Source organism: Polypterus senegalus, chromosome 8 (assembly GCF_016835505.1).
Source record: "Polypterus senegalus isolate Bchr_013 chromosome 8, ASM1683550v1, whole genome shotgun sequence".
Lineage (NCBI taxonomy): Eukaryota > Metazoa > Chordata > Cladistia > Polypteriformes > Polypteridae > Polypterus > Polypterus senegalus.
The window spans coordinates 3,731,038-3,754,847 of record NC_053161.1 but is presented as its reverse complement, the minus strand read 5'-3'; the positions used below and the strand labels follow the sequence as shown (position 1 = coordinate 3,754,847).

At 42.7% G+C, this 23,810-nt stretch overlaps 1 protein-coding gene across 5 annotated transcripts in view; it reads right to left on the bottom strand.

The window, feature by feature from the left end:
• LOC120533710 (protein shisa-like-1a) overlaps positions 1–23,315 on the bottom strand; it is a 434,490-nt gene extending 411,175 nt beyond the window's left edge. For all 5 annotated transcript variants that reach the window (XM_039760617.1, XM_039760622.1, XM_039760621.1 and 2 more), the window contains exon 1: positions 23,059–23,315. The gene's annotated coding sequence lies outside the window, so the exon portion shown is untranslated. The remainder of the gene's footprint in view (positions 1–23,058) is intronic.
• Between the last annotated feature and the right edge of the window lie 495 nt (positions 23,316–23,810).

The following is a 23,810-nucleotide window of genomic DNA, read 5'->3' as shown; positions in this document are numbered from 1 at the left end:
GCAGGCTGTAGTGCGCGTCAACTCTATCTGAATTGCGCGATCACATTTGAAAAAATATATCTTTTCAAGTTCTATTTAGTCCATATGTGTCAAACTCAAGGGCGCGGGCCACATCCGCCCGGCGTGTAATTATATCCGGCCCGAGATCATTTTATATACTGTATTATTGTTATTAAAGCCGGGTATATGAAGCGCTGGTAACACAATAAACTACAGATCCCATAATGCAGCGCTTCAGCTGCCTTGCGTTACTTACCGAGTTAATCAAGTTATTGCGAAGCTAGCTCACACGATGCTGAAGAGAAAAGTTGATTCTGAAAATAGAGCCTTTAAAAACCGATGGGAGGCTGAGTATATGTTTACTAAACCCGTGTGTCTCATTTGTGGAGCTAATGTGGTTGTAATTACAGAATTTAATCTAAGACGGCACTATGAGACAAAACATCAGGTTAACCTGAATGCAATGCAGAAGATACAGAAAGCAGCATAATTAAATAAGAATCTGACACTTCAGCGGACGTTTTAACCCGTGCACAATCACAAAGTGATTTCAAGTGAAGCTGCTTTTATGGGAGACACAAATGCACCAGTGCACCTTGCCTCACTTTCCCTGTTGCCAAGTAATGTTAAACCAAGTCGTCACTACGGTGTTCCCAAATCGCACTTTGCTGATAAACTGAGCGCACTGAGTTTGCACGGCGCTTTGGTGACTTCGAAGAACAAAAAAAGTCCGTCTACATGCGGCTTGAACCTTGTGCATGTTTGGTAGCACATATCTGTGTGAGAAGCTCTTCTCAGTGATAAAGACTAACAAAACAGCACACAGGAGTCGCCTCACTGATGAGCACCTGCAATCCATCCTGAGAATCTCCACAACACAGAACCTCACACCAAACATAAACGAACCTGTGGCCAAAAAGATGCCAGGCGTCCAGCTCTAAAATGACATATGAGCAAAGACAACTGAATGATTTGATTTGTTATTGCTGAAAAGAACACATTTCATTTATATTTCTAGGTTTTGTTATGCAGCATGATCATATTTGAATTTGTATCATTTTGACAGGATATATTTTTATGGAGAGCAAAATCTTTTGGGATATTTAAAATCTAAGTTTATTTTTTATATAAAATTACATAAGAGTAAAGAAATGTGAATGTTTGTTCTTTTAACGTTTACTTTATTTCTAACTTGTATAATTTAGACAGGATAAATTTTTATGGAGAGCAAAATATTATAAGTTGTTTAAGGTTTGAGTTGATTTATTCACGAATAATATTCCTGTCTGTTTTACCATTCCTACCAAAGATATTTCTGTTGACTAAATAAAAATTCCTTCTATTTAAAATTTAAATAGAACTTGAACAAATACGATAGTTCATAATATCCACGCAGACTTGCACGTAAGAGCGGGAGTTATCCGTTTTAACAAGCAGCATATTGCACTGATACGAAATAGCTGTGTGTGTATATATGTAGATATGTATGTATATGTTGTAAAGACCGAGAGAGACAGTAGCAAGGGTTGGGGTTTTCCGGCCCCGTATATTGTACAGACAAAATTAAACAGGTCAAAATCATAAACCAAATAGTTCATATCGCGCGCCGACTCCTGGCGTCGCGCCATTTTATTGGGGAGGAGCGGAAGTGGAGGAATGTCGGGAAGGACCGCAAGGGAGGATGGGAAGGATGACGCCAGGGCAAGATGGCGGAGGAAGGGCGGAAGTATGCGCATGCGGTCATCCATGCCTATGGTGCAGGACGGTCTTTTTCCTATGAGGAAGCAGAGGGAGAAAGTTAATACCCCACCATTCCCTGGCGGAGTGGTTTCCCAGGTGCTGTCGAATCAATCCGCGGCCTCCTACTCGCGCGTGCGTGACACGATCCCCCTTAGCCCAGGACCGTCAGGTCGGGCGGACCTAACCGAGAGGTCGTGAATACGAGAGAGGGCATCGGCATTGGCCTGAAGGGTGCCCGCCGATAAGTGACAGTGAACTTATACGGCTGTAAGTCCAGGAACCACCTGGTGACCCGCGGATTCGACTCTTTGTGCAGGGACATCCACTGAAGTGCAGCGTGATCAGTCACCAGAGCGAACTCGCGACCCAGCAGGTAGTACGGAGGTGGGTCACTGCCCACTTAATGGCCAAGGCCTCCCTCTCCACTGCCGCGTACCGGGTCTCCCGGTCCATCAGTTTCCGGCTAAGGTACATCACAGGGTGCTCGACACCATCGGCGCTTTGGCTCAGCACGGCACCCAGGCCTGTGTCCGAAGCGTCGGTCTGGAGAATAAACGGGAGCCCAAAATCGGGCGTCCGTAACACAGGTGCCGGCGTTAGGGCCTTCTTTAGGTCACTGAACGCGTGTTCTGCTTTGTCGGTCCACACCACGTATAGGGGCGCCCTTTTTGTCAGGTCAGTCAAGGGTGCTGCTCTTCGAGAAGCGGGAACAAACCGGCGGTAGTAACCCGCAAGCCCCAAGAAAGCCTGCACCTGTTTCTTGGTACTCGGACGGGCCATTCTAAGATGTCTTTCACTTTGGAGCTCTGTGGCGCACCTGTCCTTGTCCCACGAGGTAGCCTAAATATTTGGCCTCCTTTAATCCAAAAACACTTCCGGGGGTTTATGCGGAGGCCGGCTTTAGCCAGTGTTCGGAGGACAGCTGCGACCTGCAGTAGATGCTCCTCCCAGGTGCGGAATAGATGACAACGTCATCCAGGTAGGCGGCGCTATAGGACTGGTGAGGCTTCAGCACTCTATCTACCAGACGTTGGAAGGTCGCCGGGGCCCCGTGCAGCCCAAATGGGAGGACCTTGTACTGCCAGTGCCCGCTAGGGGTGCTAAAGGCCGTTTTCTCCTTTGCGGATGCCGTTAAAGGAATTTGCCAATACCCTTTTGTCATGTCAAGGGTAGTCAGATATCGAGCCGTACCCAGCCGCCAAAGGAGGTCGTCAATGCGGGGCATGGGGTAGGCATCGAACTTGGAGATCTGATTCAGGCGTCTAAAGTCATTACAGAACCTCCAGGAGCCGTCTGGCTTGGAGACGAGGACAATAGGGCTGGACCAGGGACTATGGCTCTCTTCAATTATGTCCATGTCCAACATACGTTTCACCTCCAGTTCGACCTCTGCGCGTTTTGCCTCCGGGAGTCGGTAGGGCCTCTCCCGGACGATTACCCCGGGCTCCGTGACTATATCGTGCTCAATCAGCGCGTCCGGCGGGTGACTCGCTCACCACCTCGGGGATGGCTCGGAGTGTTTGGGCTAACTCCTGCCGCTGCTTGGGGTCAGCTCTTCGCCGAGGTTAAGGGCAGTTGTGCTTGTGAAAGGGAGAGTGACCTACGGGGCTGGGAAGCTCCTCTCTATCTCTCAGGGCTTTAACAGGTTGACATGATAGATCCTCTCACTTTCGGTCGACGTTGGGCTGTTTTACCAAATAGTCGACGCAGTCCTTTCTCTCCTTAACCTCGTAAGGCCCTTGCCAGTGGCGAGCAGCTTCGAGTGGGAGGTCGGGCGAGCACCATAACTCGGTCCCCGGCGGAACTCCCTGAGGACGGAGTTGCGGTTGTAACACCGGGCCTGCGCTGCTTGCGCACGAGTCACGTGCTCTTTTAGGAGGGGCCTGATCTTTGTGAGTCGGTCGCGCAGTTGCGCACGTACTCAAAATATTAGAGGAGGGAAGAGCCTCGGCCTCCCAGCCTTCTTTTAGGATGTCGAGGATTCCCGGGGTTGTCGCCCGTATAGTAATTCAAAGGGGAGAAGCCCGTAGAGGCCTGGGGTACCTCCCGGTAGGCAAAAGCACGGCGGGAGGAGCTGGTCCCAGTTCCTGCCGTCGCGCTGACTACCTTGCGGAGCATCTGCTTAAGCGTCTGATTAAATCGCTCACCAACCCGTCAGTTTGCGGGTGATAGACTGACGCTTTCAGGTGCTTTATCTGCAGTAATTTGGCCACCTCCTTGAGCGTATCCGAAGTGAAGGGCGTACCCTGGTCCGTGAGGACCTCCTTGGGTATGCCCAGCGTGAAAACAAGTTAACCAGTTCCCGTCGCGATGCTTTTAGTATTAGCGGGCGCAGGGGAACCGCCTCTGGGTACCGGGTGGCATAGTCCACCATGACTAGGATATACTTGTGGCCACGGGTTGAGGGCTCCAGGGGTCCCACCAAATCGACCCCTATCCTTTCAAAGGGATGTCCACGAGGGGAATAGGGACTAGAGGAGCACGGTCCCTCCTAGGAATCTGGCGGGTCTGGCACTCGGACAGGATTGACAGAACCGCCGGACCTCCTCATTGATCCCAGGCCAGTAAAAGCGGAGCTTAATTCTCTCCAGTGTTTTTCGCCCCGAGGTGGCCTAGGAGGTGAGCATGTGCCAACTTCGCATATCTCCGCCCGGAAGGTACGCTGAATTAGCAACAACTTCCGCACCTCGCCCTCATGGGTAGCCACTTTCGGTACAACAGATCATTTTCAAGGACAAAGAAGGGTTCCCGGTGTGGATCCGTCCGCTGTCGAGCTGTTAGGCAGAACAATCGCGTTCGGCAAAGCGCGGGAGTCATCATTCCACTGCTCCCTCTTAAAGGAGGCGGCGTGGACCGAAATTGATGGTCCAGGCGCGAGAGGGTCTTGGGGCCTGGGCCCGGGGAGAGTTCCCTGGCTAGTCCCTTCTCCGGCGGAATCTTCCGGGTCAGGGTCCGTAGCCACGGAAAGGTCCCCCGAGACACCAGCGCCCATAGGGGCTGCCCTTGTGCACGGCGTGGAGGCCGCGGGAGGTTGCCTTTTCCCCTCATGACAAGATCCAACGAGGCCCGGGGCGAATGGCTTACCGCTGATTCTTTTAGACCAGTCTTGTTCCAGATTCACTGGGAAGGGGGGGTTTTGTAACGCAGCGACCGCCATTTGGATTGGTTCCCCCTTCCAGGTAAGATAGCAGTGGCGGAGCGATATGACCTAGTCCCCCATGTACACAGGTAACCAACAAATGTTGCTTTAACCACTGTTGCGGTAAGACGAAACGGCGAGCAACAATGGTAATGTTGCTGCGGAATCAAATAAAGCCACCACGGCGTGCCCATTTAGCAACACCACTCCCGTATTCGGACTCGCCAAGGGATGCGGCGGGGTACAATACCTCTCCGTCGATGTCCAGCTGCAGTCCATAGGCTCCGGGCGATGTGATGGGGGCAGTTTGGCAGCAGGTGGCGGTCTCGCCACACTTGAAACAGCGGCGGACCCGGCCTCTCTTTGGCTCTGGCTGGCGCTTCTGCAGCGTCGAGGGGCTCGGGGTGGCCGCCCGTCCCTGCGGTTCCCGCGAGCAGGCTTTTCTGACCCCCCAAGTCGGAGGACCGCCAACTGACGCTCCAGGACGTCGAGGAGGCCCGACATGTTGTGATAGGCGTGCCCCCGGACCTGCTGGGCGAGGGAACTGGGCATTGCGTTGACCAGGCCTTCACAGGCCACCCGCTCGACGACCTTTCCGCCCGTCCGGGCTCTCTGGCCGTAGCCAGCGCCCATCTTGCCCCAGAACTTCGAGCGCCTGGGCGCGAAGGGCTTTTCGGGTCAAAGACCCAGTTCCGCCATTCGCCGCCTGCTGGCCGGGCTAATGCCGTAGCGGGCCAATATTTCGGGCTTGAGGAGGTCGTAATTAGCGCCTCCTCCTCAGGGAGGTCATAATAGGCCCAGCGCTGTCCTTTAGGTATGGCGCCAAGATGGGCGCCCACTGGACCGCTGCCCCTCGTTCCGGTGGCCGTCCTCTCAAACATGCCCAGGTAGGCATCGACATCCTCCGAAGGCCCCATCGGCACCATAGGAGGAGGCGGCTGCCTGGGCGGGTCTGGTCTCGCCCGTTGGGCTTCCACTAACCTGGCCTTCGTGGCCTCCAGCTCCCGGTTGGTAGCGGCTTGCGCTTGCTGCAGGGCCTGGAGCTGGGCGTTCATTCCCTGCAGCACGGTGTTCAGGTCCTGTCCCTCCGTCATTCCGGGATCTCTGATCCTGCCGACTCGCCACTTGTAAAGGACCGAGAGACAGTAGCAAGGGTTGGGGTTTTCCGGCCCGTATATTGTACAGACAAAAAAACAGGTCAAAATCATAAACAAATAGTTCATAATCGCGCGCCGACTCCTGGCGTCGCGCCATTTTATTGGGGAGGAGCGGAAGTGGAGGAATGTCGGGAAGGACCGCAAGGGAGGATGGGAAGGATGACGTCAGGGCAAGATGGCGGAGGAAGGCGGAAGTACGCAGTGCGGTCATCCATGCCTATGGTGCAGGACGGTCTTTTTCCTATGAGGAAGCAGAGGGAGAAAGTTAATACCCCACCATTCCCTGGCGGCGAGTGGTTTCCCAGGTGCTGTCGAATCAATCCGCGGCCTCCTACTCGCGCGTGCGTGACAATGTATATATATGTTTATATATGTGTGTGTGTATGTATGTATATATATATGTATTTGTGTGTGTATGTATGTATGTGTGTATGTATTTATGTGTGTGTGTATATGTATGTGTATATATGTAGATATATATATGTATATATATATATGTGTATATGTATAGATATGTATATATATATATACACGTTTATGTATGTGTGTGTAAATATATATATATATATATATGACAACAACACTCATCACTCACAACAGTGACAAAACAATTACATTGACAATCATGTTACGTTATTTTCAAATTGTTTCCTTTTCTTTTTCATTGCTTCTTTAACACACTACTTCTCCGCTGCGAAGCGCGAGTATTTTGCTAGTATATATATATATATATATATATATATATATAGATAGATAGATAGATATGAGAACAACACTCATATCAATGACAAAACAATTACATTAACAATCAAGTTACGTTGTTTTTCAAATTTTTCCTTTTCTTTTTCGTACCTTCTTTAACACACTACTTCTCCGCTGCGAAGCGCGGGTATTCTGCTAGTCATAAAATATAATCTTAAACAATCTTGAGATAGTAAACCCAGGGAATGATGTTAAAAAGCAGTCCTGGATAAGCATAGTAGGCCCTAATACAATAAACCAAGGGTATGATGTTAAACAGTCTCCTTTAAAAAAAAAAATTATTAATTAAAAAAAAAAAAATTACACATACATACATATATACACTGTGGTAGACGACCGGGGAACTTGCCTCACTGGGATGCCTGGAGAAGGGAAAGACCTGGAGAGGGTCAATATCTCCCTCGGGATGCAAAAGTGTAGCCCCTCTGGGAGAAAGAAAGATGGGACTGAACCTAATTGGGGTGATTTGTGCACTGTGTTGTGTAAAGGCTGAAAAGGAGAAAATAAAAGTGTGTTTTGGGACTTCGGTGTGTCCTGTGTCTGTCTGTGATTCAGACATCTTCCACAATGCATATAAATCTATATATATAATTCACTAAGGCAAGACACCCATGGAAAGCACGCCGGAAGGGGCGTGGATTCACTAAGCCGACGACAAGTAAGACACCTATGGCACACGCAGGAAAGAGCCACGCCCACCAACTGCAAGACCATTGGATACGACGACAACTCGCAGAGCCACGCCCACCAACTCGGACGCGACGACACAGAAAAAACGGCGTAATTTATATCCATTTGTCGTAGAAGCCACGTTGACTGTTCATAGAGGCATGTTTCTCACGGAGGTGAATCGCCATATGCAGAGTGTAAAACGGTTTGCAAGGGGTATCCCATGGGATCCTTAAAACTATCCTTTACAACTGAGGTTAAAACACAATGAAGTAAGCAGTCTTTAAAAACCGAGTTTTCGGTTATGACACACGACTGCATGCACCATAGCAAACTGTTTTACACGCTACATACAGCAATTAGCATCCGCTACAAACATGTGTCTTCTTAGATGCTCCAGCAGGAACACGGAAAGTCTACGTGAGTCACAGGTTCATCTGGACTGTGCAAAGACCACAACGACTCAAGTGACGAGTTGGAGGTATGCACATGAGCGGTGGCGGTCCGCCAGTTTTCAGTCACGGACAATTGTGTGGTGATTCGTTCCGTGCATGGTTACAATGTTGCTTTTCTTGTTGATTTATTACATTACCGATTTTTCAAATGTTAATTTTCTCCCTGTGCTTAAAAATCATTAAAAAACTGGCTTGATTATGCGGCGTATGGTACGCCACGGGTTGGCTAGTTGCAATTAAAGCATACAGTAAACAAAAATTGGCCGAGAAGGGAAAAGGATGTATAATTACAGTACAAGTGTCATTGCAAGTGGACCAAACAGCTGGTAAGATTTTCTTTGCCATGCCATGACAAGATGCAACTCACGATTGTATTTCAAAAAAGTGTGAGGATCAGTTTTCTTAGCTCTTTTTCTGCTTGAACTTGCAGCCGTTACTTTTCCGTCAGCGGTAGATGCCACTTGTTCAGCTATTTCAATTCAAGTCGTGAACATTTGCTTGACGTCTTCCACTTGAGCGCCAAGTGCTCTCAGTTTATTCTCAAACTTAGATGCATTTTCCTGAATTTGTTCCTCAATTTTTTCTAGCATACCTTTAAAGGCTGACTCAAAGCAATTATTTACACGTTTCTCCTGCATGTTTCTAAAAGTCTTTAATGTACAGCAGCAGCTTCTCGTTTGTCATGTGTATGTCCTTTATTTCTTTCCTTATATCATTTATTTCCTTCCTTATATCATTTATTTCTTTATATCTTTCTTGGCCTTATTACCTTCAGTTCGGACAGATCGTGTCGGTTTTCATGCTTCGCAAGTGAAGTGGCAAGTTCAGTTGAAGTCGATGTTCCTGTCTCACAAGGAGTAGATGACAACGCAGAAGGTAAGGCCATTTTCAGTTTCAATGAATCTTCTGGAATCGACGGGCTATCATGACCTGAATCACTTGCACGTTTGCTCCCACTTTCACTTTCGGCGAGAGACGATGAATCTCCACCAGGTCCCAAAAATCTGTGATTTCACCTGTCTGTTCTAGTTCAGTCTCTGAAAGGCCATACCATGCGCTTGCACTTGATGCCTGTCTAGGCTTGAATGAAGCTGTAGCTTTCTTTTCCATTTCTTTGTGAGCCCCTTTTCTGCTGCTCATCTTTATATATACTTACATATACTGTAATAGAACCTTCTCGGGTTGTGTAAATACAGGATACCTCGGAATGATAAAAAATAAGAGAAAAAAATAACAGCTGCTAATGGAGTTCCTTTTCAGACGTCCATCTCCCGTAACAGATGAGACTAATTTCACATTGGGAACATTGTTATGCTTGCAAGAAATTGTCTCCGATGTCTTTGATCATTATCAAAAGAACATTTTTCCTTAAAACTTGATCAGGGTTTGAAGGAAAAATGTTTTTGCCACACTTTGTGGTCTTAATCACCACTGATGCTGTTCATTTTTAAGAGACTGACTGCCAGCACCTACAGTAACATAACGCATGTCTGCTTTCATTTTCCACATATCTGCACGCATCAATTCTATATGCTTAGGATTTAGTAACAAATGTTAACTAGTAATAGCTCAGTTTCTCATAATAGTCTCATAATGGTCTCATGATAAAAACGCTTAAAGATGTAATATAATTAGTTTGTAAATAACAGTTTTCCCACAACATGGCTTTCATATTCTGGCAAGCTTTCAACATATGCAAGACAACCAATTCCATTTTCCGTACCTGCCTTCCTCCACCATATCTTAGTGGAGATCCCAGTTTAAAAAAGCTGTGCCTGCAGTGTTTTTGCTGTCACATATCAGACTAGAATGTCTTTTAACTCCAGATATTTTCTTATCTTTTGGACCTTTCAGTTCACCTTGCATACAATGCGATCACAAGCAGTATTCTACTACTGTTTGCCCTGACATTTTAAACCTGACTTTAAGCCCACTAACTTACAACATCCGGAAAACCTGCTTCCTGCACAGTTGTAGCCAGGACGTTGATTTACACAGCCACGGATGTCCATGGACTCTATCTGCACGAGGATGGTTCTGTCAACTCTACAGTTAAAGCAAGTGGCTCAGTAAGAAGCTGCAGCCAGCTGACTACTCCCACTGTATCCAGCAGAGGGCACTCACTCCCTGATATTATACTTTTTATTGATGCAGTATAGACTGGATCCATAGATCCAACTCTTTTGTAACCATGGTGGAAATAATCTGACAAAAGAAATATGGCACAAAAGATATATATTAAATGGCAAGGGACCTTGTATGTGGCTTTAATATGCGTCCCTGCATTGTATGCCTTTAATTTTCTCTAGCAGTAATACTGGTTTGTATTTCCGTAAAATGCCTATAATTTTCTCTGAAAGTAATACAGTGGAACCTCGGTTTACGACCATAATTTGTTCCAAAACCCTGATCGAAACCCGATTTGGGCATGAACCGAAATAATTTCCCGCAATGGATTGTATGTAAATACAATTAATCTGTTTCAGACCGTACAAACTGTATGTAAATATATATTTTGTTAAGTTTTTAAGCACAAATATAGTAAATTATACCATAGAATGCACAGTGTAATAGTAAACTAAATCTAAAAACACTTTTAAGCACAGAGAAAAAAAATGAACATTTGAAAAATCCATAATTTAATAAACAACCAAGAAAAGTAACATTGCAACAATGCCTGTGTGTGTGTGTGTGTGTCTCTCTCGCGTGCCTGTGTGTGTGTGTCTCGTGCGCCTGTGTGTGTGTGTCTCGTGTGTCTGTGTGTGTGTGTCTTTCTCTCGCGCGCCTGTGTGTGTGTGTGTGTCTCTCCCTCTCTCTCTCTATGTAGAGGGAATGCACAGGCAGAGACTGAACACGTGCGGCCCTGTGCATGCGCACTTCACCAGAAGACACACACACAAGGACACCTGGACGTACACAGGGGTTTTATTAAGAGGATATATATATATATATATATATATATATATATATATATATATATATATATATATATATATATATATATATTTAACCTGCTTTAAAAGATAATGTCCATTCCCACATAAATACCATTTATAATTCATTTATACATACATATCCAGGAACAGTACAATCATCATGGCCAGTTCTTCAGGTGGAGAAATGCTGAGATTATACGCCCACCTGGCAGGAATGTTCGACGGCATGGAGACAGATTCTGACTTTGTGATGGATCCTCATCATTATAAACACTCACATATTTACATATGTATAGAATTATTGCCAGATATGGGCAACTGCCATAAGGCTGTATATGTTACTTCTGGATGTACCCAAATAACACCTTCACCCCTTCTCATCATTTATGTCTTCTATAGACTGTGGTCATGTTTAAAATAGCCAGTATATGGGTTTTTCACATGTCTCTGTCCATCTTCTCTGGCAGTCACACACCAAATAGGACAACTATCCTGCCATGCCATCTTAAAGTTGTTTGTTGCTTATCTTCATTGTCATGAATCTCTCTTGTTCCCCCACAATCCCCCCACCACCATCAGCCAGTCTGTATCACACATTTCTGTCTGCTGGCTTACCTAAATGTGTCTGGTTTCTGCTCTGTCTTATTTCTGATCATGAGTAAAATCAGATACAATGAAATAAACTTTACAGATCATAGTGACTACTTCAAACACTGGCTACACCCCTGCATTCCACAAGCCTCAAAAAAATTCAAGGAAGACAGGATTGAGACTTTCAGGCAGAGCATAAATAGAGCAGTCCCATGCAGCAGTTCTGTATTTTTCCTGTTGGATCACAAAGAGTGAGAGCACACAACAGTGAGTAGGAGCAATTGAAGGTACCTGGAATATTATTTTAAGGGGGAGGAACAGCACGAGAATAGCAGTGTCTTGTACTTAGTGAATGTGTGTTGTTTTATAAGACATTTGCTGTGGATTATAACAGTATATCTAGGTTGTTAGACTTTTAATGGACAGTTTGCCATAGTTAAATAAATTCCCATTTCCCAGTACAGTTACAATATGTGAAACTCTATACACTTCATCTGTAAAATGAACTATTGCAATTCTTAGCCATTGTTTTTGACAATTTGAGTATGAGAAAAAAAGTATTCAAAAATCTAAAATAAGGCAAAGTAACTGACAAGATATGATTAACAAATTGGATTGTGCTCAGCCTGCTGGTCTTGATTGACTTTTGACAAAACCACTATGAAAAGGTGCATTCTGAATTAAAAGCACTGATATTAAAACAGCAATTTGGAAATGTACTAGTTGGAGAAATCCAATTATTAGACAAAAACAGTCTTTAAAAATAAGGCCATTTCAGAATTAAACCTGCAATTATTAAATATAAGTTAACTACAATATGGAACCAAAATGAAATGATAACATTGTATTTTACAATAATTAAACTTTTATGTAATTTTGTGCTGTTTTTAAAATGAAATAACTCATTTAAACACCAAAATTGTACATTTTCATTGATTGTTTCCTTTAGATAGATAGATAGATCGATAGATCTTTATAATTGACATATTTATTTCATTTTGGCACAAATGGTATCCCATACTAAGAGGAGTCAACTTGGTGATGGCCTGGAAAGACTGCTGGCAGGAAGGGATAGATCCCAGTGGGGCTGGCATAGGTTAGCTACCCATGCCAGCAGAATCCATCACTACATGGTGTGTTTGAGTTCATCCACTGATGGCTACGAAAGCTTCAAGAAGAAGAAAACCACTTGAGTCTGTGAGAGCAGGGGTGGAAGATGACTCATAAATAGACCACATAGCATGGTAATAGAACTTGGAACAGAAACAAGCCACAATGAAATAATCAGCATGGCAGCTGATGGAGCAAAAGCACTGGCAGGATATAAATTACAAAGCTACATTTGTGGCTGAAAAAAAAGATAACCTCATAGAAGGGTCTTACGATCCCTTTAGGGCTGAAGGAGGTGCTTTATAGAGTTTAGCAAGGAGCCTCACATTGACCACTACTTCCTCAGAGGAAGATAAATCAGTTGGGTGAAGCCCAATAGCAGGACAAGCACCACAGCCCATAGTGTATCAGAACCCCAGACAAAGTTTAATCAGATACAAATCTAGCAATGGTCAGTAGCCCAGAGCCCATCCAGCCATGGCCATCAGTAGAAAGGAGGATGGAAGGAAGCCTTAGATCCTATGGCCCAAATCCTGCCAGAAACAAAGAATGGACAACCATCAACGCAGACCTTGTCCAGTAGCCAGAAATCAGAAAGGAGACATTGACAGAAAACTGGAGATGATGGGAGGGATTAATTACGCCAGTGGGGCTGAGAGATGAGTGAAAAGCAAGAACCCTAGGACAAAGAAGGAACACTTGCCCATTAGACCAGCTCATATCTAGGAAACTGCAAGAAATTTAAATACTCGTGAAAGAAAGAAGAAGCCTGAAAAAATAGTGGAAGAAGGCCACAGGAGTGAAAACTGAAGGTACTGAGGCACTGCAGGGCAACATCAAGCATAACCTTGCAATGCTGCGATAAACAGATAGCTTGATGATGGAACAAAAAAAGACTGAACCAGGACTGCCTTTTAGAGAAATCTATACAAATTCCTCAAAAGCCTCTTTTTCAATTTGAAAACTAAGACCCTTAAAGTACCTGCACAGGAACTTGAGGAGCACCCAAGTAAGATCTATTCTGACAATCAGAGGCATGAGCCAATCACCATTACAGACACCATGCCACCAATCCAACCAGCAGAGTACAACATGGGCACAAGGCCTCCTACATGGAATGAATTTGGGAGCACAGTAAAGCAAGGTAAATCACCATCTGTCCCAGGGCCCAATGGCATTCCATAGCGTCCTGAAGTGCCTATGGAGGCAAATGAAGGTGGCACGGAAAAAAACATCATACCAAAGGCATGGCAATGGGCAGGAGGGATCCTGATTCCCAAAGAGAAAAACTCCTCAACCTTCAACCAGTTCAGCTAGATTAGTCTCCAGAACATGGAAAGAGTTTCTTCAGTGTTGTAGCCTGAAGACACTCAGCGTTCTTGCAGATTAACAACTTTGTCTACACCTCGGTGCAGAAAGCAGGGATAGGTGGCTTTTCAGGATGTCTGGAACACGCTAACATCATTTGATACCAGGTGTAGCCAGCCAAAAAGGAAAAGAAAGATCTGCATATGGTTTTTCTAGATCTTGCCAATGCTTTTGGGTCAGTCTGCATTAGATTTTGTAGGCAGCATTCAGCTTCACTCATGTCCCAGAAGGCAAACCAGAACTGGTTAAAGCCTACTTCCAGGACATCCAGTTCTGCTTCACATTACAGGACAGTATCACAGCCTGGCAGCACCTTGAGACTGGCATAATGGTGGGTTGCACAATCTCTTCCTGGGCCTTCACCATGATGATGGAGCTTGTCATTTGAGCATTACGGTGGGTGGTCAGAGGGGAACATCTGAAATATGGGCTAAATCTTCCTCCAATCAGGATGTACATGGATGACTTGATGATTATTACAACAACACAGGCATGCACCATATGCCTGCTGAATATACTCCAAGAAAACATCAAATGGACACAAAATGAGATAAAACCCAGCAAATCCAATAGCATCTCCATTGTCAAAGGCTGCCTCACCAATGAGTGGCTCTGCATAAGCGAAGAGCAAATACCATTGATCCTGGAGAAGCCCATCAAAAGCCTTGGATGCTGGTACACCACAGACTTCAAAGACCTCGAAAAGATGGAACAACTCAGGAAGGACACAATTATTGGCTTTAAGAAAATTAACAACGCCGCTCTCCCTGAAAAATTGAAGCTGTGATGCTTCCAATTTGGTTTACTGCCCCATCTCATATGGCCAATTATCATGTACGAGGTCACACTATCCCATACTAAATGGCTGGTGGGACAGGTGAGTGCACAAGTGAGGAAGTGGCTTGGACTACCAAGATCCCTCAGCACCATAGGCCAGTATGGGATTGGTACGCTCTCTCTGCCTATATCAAGCCTTCTGCAGGAATATAAATGTGACAAAGTAACACTGGATATGCCACACTGCGCCATTCCTAGTGATAATAATAATAATAATAAAACATTTTATTTATATAGCGCCTTTCCCATGTTCAGGATAGGAAGGAAATGGGACATTATCATCTCTATATATAATCTTAATTTGGATCTTGACCTTCGTTTGTCCGTGAATTAATTAGAAGAAGAAGCACTAGACGGCAGTAGAGAGACAGGTAAAACATAGGCATTGCATTAAGAAACTCCTCCAGGCTTATACTACTGAAGACTATAGTACTGTACTCCAGTCACACCTCAAAACATAGATATTCAAACTAAACAAATTGTTGTGCTTTAAATTAAATAAAGAGATCTTCATTTAGATCTTGATCTTTGTTTGTCCGTGAATTCCACGCATGCGTAGACCACCTTCCAGTTTAGTACGTTGTTGTTACTCAGGGATGTCAACAAGGGGTGGTGGACAGTGTTACGCTGGTTAGCTCCTGAGGTCTGGTTAGAGAATGAGATTGCCGAAAATAAAAGGTACGTGCCTACGTAATATATGAATGAAAGAAAGACAGTGGGTAAAATGAATGACAACGTAACAGCACATTCCGGAAATTATTATTGTTACGTTGTAGCCGGCGAGTGCTTGCCGTCTCACAGTTGTACCATGGCTTGCTCACATGTCAGTGAAGTGATCCCTATTTATGCTTTAAAGAACCTTGATACCTATGTGTCCCCCTTTAATAACCATTGCTCCGTGTATATTGCCTTACTCTTTGGATTACCACAAAGCAACCTGCGAGATTGGAGAAAGGTTGAGAAGAGATCGTGAGAGGAAACGACAGCATCGTGAAAACAAGACAGACCGTGAACGGACAGAAGCAGAAATGCTGCTACACTACCACATAATTACGATTTGGACAGTGATTCCGAGTAAGCCGCTCCCATCGAATCAATATTCAAGGGTTTTCTTTTGTAATTTTGTTTCCCTTATAAAAAATCATAATGCTGTGCGATGAAGGGCCCAGTTCACGACTGGCAGCCGCCTTTAAACAGGGAGCCCTTCGCAGACAACTTTAACACACGTAACGTAGTTGGGCGCACATGGCTAGTGATTGTATATACTGCATTTTGTTCCTTACTCTTGCTTTGTTCATAATCAGGGGAACATATTGCTTTGACACAGTCCTTGCATATGCCCATGAGATATGGATGCCTACATAATATTTAATCTTGGATATGATGGAGGTATCTCATTCTTTGGTAGATAAAAATGGATATTCGGTCTAATTTCAGACAGGAAAAATGGCCCACTTTACCTCCAATCATGTATTAGAAACAACTTTTTAAAGTGTTAGTACTAACATAGTATTTTGCATATTTTGGAAAAAAAAAAAAAATATTCCACCAAAAACAAAGCCAGAAGATAAGCCACTACCCTTGCTCATTATTCAGCTGTTCCCTAGCTAAGAACAAAGTGATACATGATAAGGACCTCAACTTTCCTTCCATGTGCCACTTTAAAAAAGAAAAAACATATTTAATGTGGTTACTATGGGAACCTGTCTTATAGAAAGCACAACAAAAGGCAGCAAGAGAAAGAGAAGAAAGAATGAAAAAAGCAGACAGTCATAAAGAGGAAAAGCTTGAGAGAGATACTTAGGAGACTAGTCTTTTCTAAGGGGTTAATCTGTCCCTTAACATTGTTAGCTGGATTACCGGGACTGAAAACATCTCACTTATTTATCTTGAAAATCAAAAGCTTACTTCCTGACAAAGAGAAATAAAAAATGAATACAAGACTGAACTTTCCTAATGGCCATATTCATATTGTCCAAACCAATATTGACACTGTATTGCTACCTTTTGGCAGCATTCAATAGGGGGTTTGTTTTCTGTTCACAGACTTTTTTTGTGTCTGCCATCCTCTGTAAAAGACATAGCAACAAACTGAATTCTTCTCTTTGTGCTCTGACTTCACACCTTCTGCTGTAGTTTTAATTTATCCACCTAATGTATACCTAAAAACTATGAAAAGGACAATCAAACACTATTTCTTCCTGAGTGCTGCACTTAAAGCACAAATGTGCAGGCAGTGACAGAAATAGCTTGGGCCAAAAAGCCAGGTAAGCCTATTTATTCATCTCCTGCTATCAGGAAACAATGGTATTACTACTGTATATATACAGTATTCGACTGACACAGTAAGATCCACAGTGATAGGAATCCTTTATGCCAAACCAGTATACTGACACCTACAATAAACATCAGTAAAATAAAAGGTGGTAAGATTCTAGTTCAAATGACAATAATATAAAAAATGTGTCTGTTGTGCAGGTCCCCAGCTTTACTACTATGCAGAGTGACTAATTCAGTGCTGACTTCAGATACTCTCCATATAAAGTATAATGGATACCCTAACATTTGTTACTATGCATCTGGAGAATGGCAACATCTGTCATGTCACAAACCTGAGTATAAACAGCAGACAAAGTGAGGCTGAACTGCCACCCAAAATACCCATCTTTCTGCTTACAGACCAGTGACAACACTGCACTCTGTTAGAATTCTCACAGGCTGGATATGGCCTTCTCAAGAACTTCTGGAACTGGCACTTGCTACATTGCATTAAGAAGAATTTTACAATACTGAGTGCTTGTCATATTTGACATCCCAGGATTAAAAAGCAGAATAACAAGAACAAATCTACACAGTTGTGCAGCAATGAGGATTTGTATAGATAGAGACTAAATCAAATCTCCCACTGGCAGAAAATATAGGAAGCCTGTACTTTATTCCTCTTTAGTTACAAAACAAAAGCATAAGGCTCAGCAGGACTAGCTGCCACTGTAGCAAATGTGCATTGAATGAACAAAAAGAAAACCCTGAAGAAGGAAACAACTTTAAAGCTGCTGATGGTGTGATGAGATGAGGTGACACAATTGCACAAACCTATGAAGGAAAAAACTGTTTTGTAAGGGTGGAACTCACCCAGTATGTGTGTATATATATATATAGGGTATATATGTAGTGACTTTTTTAGTACTTGTTCCATAACACAAAGGACAAGTGTCTGTGTATGTATCTGTTTATCTGGTTGCTATTTCTCTGTTATATAATACTTGATATGGGATTCATAAAAGCAGTGCTAATATTTGTGATGCACAATGTGATGCAGTAGGCAATATACAAGGCAATGGAAGGAGCCAACAATGACACTACATGGTATTGATATTGTACAGCAGCTAAAAAGGAGATGGCAGGTTTCATGAACCTCACAACACCCACCCAAAATAAATCCTGGCTCCCATGAGGTCATTCCAACATATATCTATATTTCACCTATGTTAAATGTACCTCTGATAATAAAGAATGTATATCCAAGAACACATCCACTTCATTAACTGAGGTATTTCTGTAAAGGGTTCACATGAACACAGCACTTTAACGTGATGTTGAACAGAATCCAACTGGCATATGTTTTTGCTTGGTGAGAAAACCAGTGGCTCAATAAGACATTCACATGAACAAAGGGAGCTTCTTCAAATTGTCCAATAAATGCCTCTGATCCTTGAATAAAACTTTTGATTCAAGAATTACAAGTCAAAGAGCCCTCTGCTTTTAATACACGACAGAAACTAGGACCATGCAGTTCTGGCTCGCCCAGGCAGTCACCTTAGAAACTGGCTCTCACATTACAAACAAAGCACACAAATGAAGAGTCACACTTTATTTTGTATCCATAAATGATGGCTTAAAACTATCTTTTCCAGTCTTCGACTGAAAATGGAGCTTTCAAAATATATCTGAAAAAAAGAAATCACATGCCTCCCATTTTCCGACTCACTTTTTACAGGTTATTTTTCACTCTTTAAGCTTTATTTCATTGACAGCAGTTATTTCTTGATTCCTACTCCACCTGCACCTTTATTCAAATTGTTTTTATATCTTTTCCTTTAGTGAGTCAAAATACAATTGCTGCATTTTTTAAACACAAAAAGGCTAAGAAGAAGTTTAGTCCACCTGTAGATCTCTATACATTCCATCCATTTTCTGAAAATGTTATTTTAAATGTAGGAGGAACTAGGACTTCTCTTGCCATCAGCCCGTGAACATGGAAGAAACCAGAACTGGACAGGATACCAGTTTACCACAAGACAAACTCATGTAGACCCACAACCAGGCCCATTTGGCGAATTTAGAGCCAAATATTAATCCAACATGTATGTTTTGAGCTGTATGAGGAAAAAGAAATACTAGTAGAAAACCCCAACATACTTGGAGAAAAACATGCAATCCCTGCAGTAACCAGGACAAGTCCCTGGTGCTAGATGGCAGCCTCGTTAACCACTGCACTATAATCTGTTTTTTTATTTCTTTCCTTTCAGAAAATTCTTTTACCAACTTACAAATTCCAAGAGACATCTTACAATATATATAATGAAGAAAGTGAGAGAATAACAGTGAAAAGATTTCTAGTAATCAAGAGCATGTGGAATGAAGGTAAAAATATAATAATGTAAAAGTGGCATGAATAAGTAATAAGAATAAAAAATGGCAGTGATTTGAGGTATATTTACTCAAGATGTAGACAAAGTGTGTTCCATAATAGTGCTTTACCATTTCTTGTTGTTTTCTTAAATCATTACAAAGGTAAGCCTATGAAAAGGTGTGCATTATGCTGGTGGCTATTGCTTTCTGTGTATAAAGACTCAAACTCTATAACAACAGGTAATGATTATATAGCTGAAAGATAAAAAAAGATAGATAGATAGATAGATAGATAGATAGATAGATAGATAGATAGATAGATGGTGCTAAACACACAAAATTGAAGTTGCCAGTGTATGCATAAATGAGACATTTAGGTTTTGCTACGTCAAATAATGGCATATGGAAAGCATGTGTATGAATCTTCTAAGATAAAATATTAAAGTCAAGTTTTGATTTATCACATTATATTTCTTAGCAGTAGCTCACTCACACAAACTATGCAAATACTGATCCCTAACATGATTTTCTACAAACTATGCTGAGCTACTGGCTGTAAAAACTCCTTAGTGGAATAAACGCAACTCTGCACGAATAAACCTCAATGTTCTTAGTTTACTGAACTCTCCACCTTTCATTAGTTCAGTTAGTTCTGGTGGTAGTAAACAGACTGTAAATCAAATTGGGTCAAAAGACAAAAATGCAAAAAAATGGGAGCGGCTACGTTGGGCTTAATTGGAAGCACATAATTTTAAACTTAGTAGTAGGCACACATCATGGTGTTTCCCTGTGAGTCTGCCAAATAATTCCATCTACTACAGAAATTAATTTCATATTGCTGTGCAAATGAAACCCTAACCCATGCTATCCTATGTCTAGAGGTTAGAACAGGCTAAAAAGAAAAAGCACACACAAAAAGCATTTTTACATTTAAAACATCAGGGGATACAGTGTCTTCTGTACACTAGCCAAGTTAGAAGAATGTATTATAGAAAGTCATTTTGGAGGATAAAAATAAGCCTATTATTAAAGCACTTTATTCAGAAAGAACTGCATCACTGGGCATATTTATTTGTTGAAGTACAAAATAACAAGGATGTCCATAATACTACAAATAATCATAATTGCTTTCTAAAGCACTTTATAACAATACTCATTATGAAATATATTAATATATATACTAAAGATTATTAGACTGTAAACTGACTGATTAGATGATTGACTAAGAAATATCAATTCTTAATAGCATCCCCCTCTAGACTATCCAACCAAAATTATACTTTCCAGACTGTGTTATCTTAAACTAAGAAAACACTGTTCTTTCAAAACACTAACAGAGGTTACAACAACAAAAAAGCTGAGTGGAAACTACAAATGAATTCTGACATATAATTGTAACAGCTTATTTATCTTTTTTACATTTAGAATACTACTTGCAAACTCAAGATGCTTTTTCAATGTAACACACAACCTCTCAGACCTAAAATGTCCAGGGCAAAATGACTTTTCAAACATTGTTCCATAAACATACAATAACTTTTAAGAATTCATTTAGGAATCTGAGCGGATCCCCTGATCAGCCAAACAAAAAGCAGGATGAGTGGAACATATATTATCACTTGTCAGCTTGTCTTAACACTATTTTTACAGTGCTCGCCATGTAGCTCTGGATGATGTAAACATTGCAGAGGGTTTATTTTTTACTGTGTAATTTTCTCTTAACTCAAATGTACAAGCTTGGAGAAATCTAGGCATGTTTTTTTTTTCCTTCAGGGACTGACTACATATGTTTGTAGCCATGACGTTATCATAATCAAAACTCCAAAACCAAGACACCAAATTATTCATACAAGCACAAATCTATCCAGTTTACAAGTCTGAGGTATCCACTTACACAATGCTATCTGTTTTTTCTTATCAGGTCTGCATATCCTTGCCTTCACAATTAAGACCAGAGAAGTTACACACATGCCTTCCCAGATCACAAGCTTTACTGGTTGTACTCACATCCAAAGAGCAAGTGTAAACACAGTGAATGTGCACAGGAAGAAAAGCTGCCAAAATCAACTGGCACACACACAACAACAGAAATGTACTTACTGTAACTCAAAACAGTTACATATACACTGCAATATTACAGGTTTATTCAGAAAAATATCAATTAAACAAAAAAGACATACACACTTTCACACAAATATCAATCTCCTCACAGTTTCACACAATGTTCCATGCTTCTTTTTTACCTCACAGTTTACACAATTACACCCACCTGTTACTGTATATAGAGCACATCAGTGTCTCCAATGTGAAAGCACATGCCTGCTCATAACTGTTTCATGGGCATACTATTGTTAGAAATGATTGATACATGCACACACATAATCCTTCCACTCTTACATGCATGAAGCTTAAATGTGCACTTAATGTTTACATACACACCATACGTTAGCCATGTGCACACAATTCTTAACCCTTAAAAAATCAACTTGTCTTACATGCATTAAACATCTGTATGCCTTTATTGTTAATACTGGCTTCTGAAAACATACCAGATGCATTCACATAAATTACTTCCTATGGCATCCACACATTTACAAATACACAAACAATGCATCAAGCATACACTTCCCACACAGTATCAACAGACTGGGCAGTTCACTTAAAATCACTAAACACTGGGTTGGGTTGGCTCTGGCACTCACTTTTAATTCAAAAACTGCTAGATATGAACAGTACACCTTCTCACATTGTATACATACACATAAATATTATATATACTGTACTCACACATCATTCAAACGAAGAATCCATGCTGATCAGAGAAATTTGCAGTGTTCAGAAGGACCACCCATCTTCTGTCATTTCAGGTGCTTCTCTTTGAAGCCTGACGATTCGGCCAGCTTTGTTTCCCGTGAACTGCCACCTTTTTTGCACCGTTTCTTTAGATGTGGACTGGGAAGGCATACGCGTAAAACCATATGCCCCTACACTCACACGCAGTTCAAACAAACAACTCCTTCGAATCGCAGCAATTTACAGTGGTCTTCCGCTTACAATAAAAACAAATTTTATCATCAGAATCCACAACTTTCTGCACACTCGCTTTTACAGTAAAACACGCACGAATATAATCCACGCGTAAAACATGTAAAGCATGTGATTTGTATACGCTGCCCACATATATAAAACGCTCGCAGTTTTTTCACGCATGCAATAATCATACAATCAAACACACCCACAATTCACATGCACACGACGCATGCACAATTTGCAAATACTCGCAACTGTAAGGCGAACTCCACCACTTCACTTACAGCCTACTATCCAACACAATCCGCAAATATAAAATGCATCCCTAAGTCAAATGCCCAAAATGCTTGCAAATGTTTCTTTTATTATTGACTCAAATCAACATTCATGTAAAACTCGAACATCACAAACGAGTATCAGGCACTCCCACAACCGCGGAGTACACAACTCTCGTGTACACGCAGAGTTCACCTGCCCAAGGATCACAGTTCACAAAAACACAAAAGATATCGTTAGTCAGATTCACACAAACAATTCTCATTACTGTGTTGTGCAAGCATAAACCAAACAGGAATTGTGTCCCACCGCACAGACTGCACCGTGCCACGCGTGTCCGAGCCCCAGTCACTTACCTGTCGGAGTGCGCTGACACATCTGTTCCCTGCGTGTCACGAACCTTGGGAGACTTCACAAAAAGTTCGCAGCAGCAAGGAAAACGTACAGAAGAAACAGTTCAGTTCCAACCGGGCACTTGAGCAGAGCCAACCTGCCAAGACCTTCGCGTCTCAGCTAAGCCAGTCATTTTCGGTGCCTCCGCTCATCACTTATGGTACAGTCAGAAGCTTGCCGGAGAGTAGCAAGAGGGGCAACAGCATCCCTGCCGGCGAGCACCGACACGCGCTTTTTCCCGCGTGCACGTGTCTCCTCCAGCCTGCCTTCCCTCCGGCGTGCGCGCGCCTCGCAAATCCGTGCCGGCTCATGGGCGCGCCCTCTCCGAATGCGAATGGAAGAAGCATCTTTGCAAGACATGCGTGGCCGCTCTCCAAGTTCATATCAGTTCTAGTTTGCACGTACCTTGCAAAATAGCTGATATTTCATCACGAAGCATTTTAGCAGGCTTTGTATCGCCGTATATTATACTTTTGAAGCTATGTAATGAGTTCGACAAAATTAAAACCCAGAAGATTTTTAGAATGAAACATTGATCCCGTGGGATTTTATATGTCGGCAGCAATTTAATGCAGAAGATGAATTTCCTAGAATCTCCACAAAAGAAGAAGCATCATGCGCCCCCATTCAAAACCAGATCCTTTGAGATCTCGCGCTTCGCTTTTTAATGCTAAAACTGGTTTTTGACATCTCCGGTGTGTACCTTAAAATGCTG